Source organism: Palaemon carinicauda, chromosome 2 (assembly GCF_036898095.1).
Source record: "Palaemon carinicauda isolate YSFRI2023 chromosome 2, ASM3689809v2, whole genome shotgun sequence".
Taxonomy (NCBI): Eukaryota; Metazoa; Arthropoda; class Malacostraca; order Decapoda; family Palaemonidae; genus Palaemon; species Palaemon carinicauda.
The window spans coordinates 201,326,544-201,329,535 of NC_090726.1; positions in this window are offsets into that span (position 1 = coordinate 201,326,544).

Sequence of the window (2,992 nt, forward strand, 5' to 3'; positions counted from 1 at the left end):
ATACATACAGCCTGTTTCCTTGGGGTGTGTCTGTCTATGGGAGGAGGTTCTAGTTCCGTGGCCCATTTGTACCATGTTGCAGAGGGAGAGCCATTCTCTATCCTCATATGTAGTTCCTTGATTAGGTTGTCCTTGAGCTGTGTCTTTATTTTGCTTTTGATTTGTTGCAGTGCAGGCTGTATATGCACCTGTACATTGTGAATGTATTTGGTGCTTTTGGCTAGTTCATCAGCCTTTTCATTCCCTGGTATCCCGATGTGACTGGGGATCCAGTTTAGTGTTACTAGTCTGTTCCTTTCATTATGCTGATTTAAGAGGATTTTAATGTCTGCTATCAGGGATTTGTTTTCTTTGTTTTTGTTCTGCTGTAGGGCTTGCACTGAGGATCGTGAATCAGTATGAATGACTACTGGTCCCTCCTCATTTTCAATAGAGTATTTTAATGCTTGCTGTATTGCAATAAGCTCTGTCTGCAGGGTGGAGACATTATTGGATGTTCTCCAGCAAGCTGTGAAATTGCAGGAGTGAACTGCCGCTCCTGCTGTTTGGGTTCCAGGATCTACTGCACCATCAATATAGTAGATCTGTGCCCCTATTGTCTCTACAGAGTTTATAGCTGCTTCTGCTGCGTTTTTAAGTTCCTCTATTGTGCAGTTTTCTTTTGCCCTTGGGAGTTTGGTGTAGTTGAATTTAGCAACTTGTTTTTTCCATGGTGGAATGTGTATTGTACTCTGTGCTGTGTCAGGGTTTAGTTGTAGGATTGTTTCTGTTAGGCCAAGTCTTTTAATGTTATTGCTCTGGTCTTTGCCATAAGAACTTGGGGTTTGCACTTCAGGATGTTTGGATAGTTCCTCTCTTACTCTCTTTTTGGTGATTGAGTATCTGTCTGACAGGAACATCTTTGCAACTATGCTTGCATTTCTTAGTGCAATTCTGTCCTCAAGGGTTGGTAGTCCAGTTTCCAACCTTAGGTTGCACAGTCTTGTCCACATTGGGGCTCCCAACATGAGCCTCATGGCATTGTTTTGAATCACTTCAATTGTGCTTTTTTTGTAGATCTGTTAGCCCCAGGAGTGTTGGGGCGGCATAATCTACTAATGATCTGGAACAGGCCAGATAATATTTCTTTTGGACGTGTTCATTTGCTCCATCATTGAGCCTGCTCATATATCCCATAGCTGTATTTCTGGCATTTGTTCTTTCCTTGAGATATTTTATCTCATGCTTGAAAGTGGACTTCACACTTCCTTCGGCTGTATTTATACCCGGGAGAAGGCGCATGCGCAAAAACAGGTTTGCGACATTTCACAATTTCCATCTTCGGGGAAATAATCTTTGCAATTTTCTTATTGTCTTAATATGGTTCTCCTTAAAATAAAGCTGTTAAATATAACAAAATATTCATGCATACATACATAGCCTACTATATACAGTATACACTAGTGTAAGTGGCCTATTGAAAATGACGGCTAAATATTTAGATAAATATGCACACACACATACGCACATACACAGATTTAACCCTTTCCACCCCCTCTGATTGTACCTATCAATATACCCGCTCTCACCAGGGTATGACTACAATCTATCGCCCCTACCCGAGGAACAGTAAGACACCGAGTATATACGTCTGGCAATGCCGCTGCTTGTGACCAGAATGAAATATATTATTTATATATTTGTATAAACAGCCACATACTTATTCTTTATTATATAGGGAAGATGTATGAATATAACCATTTATTGATATGATGTATTAATGTAATCTCTTTCAATATGCTTCATAGTACCACATTCGTACAAAGAATTGGTTAGATTTATGAATAAATACTTTATCAACGAATTCAAATTGATGAATACATGTAAATGAAAGACTCAACATGAAAATTTGATTATGTAAGTTTAAAAGTAATCTATATATATATATATATATATATATATATATATATATATATATATATATATACATATGTGTGTATGTGTGTGTAATGTACAGTAAACATACACAAACACACACACACACACACACACACACATATATATATATATATATATATATATATATATATATATATATCATCAGCCGTTGCTAGTCTGCTGCAGGACAAAGACCTCAGAAATGGCCCTCGACTTGTATCCTTGTATCCTTGAAACCATTAGCAAGCTCAAATGGAACTGCCAGGATGACAGACAACAGAAGGACATCACGAACAACCTTCTGGACACCCCGAGGATACACAAGAAACCGAGGAAGACAAAAAACCCGCTGGCGAGATGACTTAGACCAACATAAGCAACAGTGACACAGAATAGCTTGGGATAGAAGTCTGTGGAGGAACCTGGGGAAGGCCTACATCCTACAAAGGACTTTTAAAGGCTGAAATGATGATGACAGTCTTTCCAACCAGTCTATACCCACAAACTTTCTTAATTCGTCAATCCATCGACTTCTTTTCCTTCTACTGCTTCTTTGCAGTCTCTAGAGACAATTTTGTTATTCCTAATGTCCATTTATTATTTGTTTTTCTCATTATATGATCTGCCAAAGTCCATTTCTTTTCCTAACATGTTAGAACATCCTCTACTTTAGTTTGCTCTCGTATGTATGTTGCTCTTTTTCTGTCTCTTAGTGTTATCCCCATCATTATTCTTTCCATAGTTCTTTAAGTTGTAACTAGCTTATGTTCTAAGGCTTTAGTAAGGCTCCAAGTTTATGATGCATAAGTTAATACTGGTAGGACCATCTCATTAAATACTTTTGATTTTAGAGACGCGAGTATTTTACATTTCATAATGTCATTTTGTTGACCAAAAGCTCCCTTCTTATGCTCATCCTTCTTTTAACTTTGGTCTCGAGTCCTGGGGGAAACACGTACTGTTCGTCCTAAGTACGTAAATTCATTGACAATCTCTAAAGGTTCGTTCATAACTCTTATTTGTTCTCTTTGCATTTTCATTGAAGATTACCTTATTTATAACTATTTATACCTAT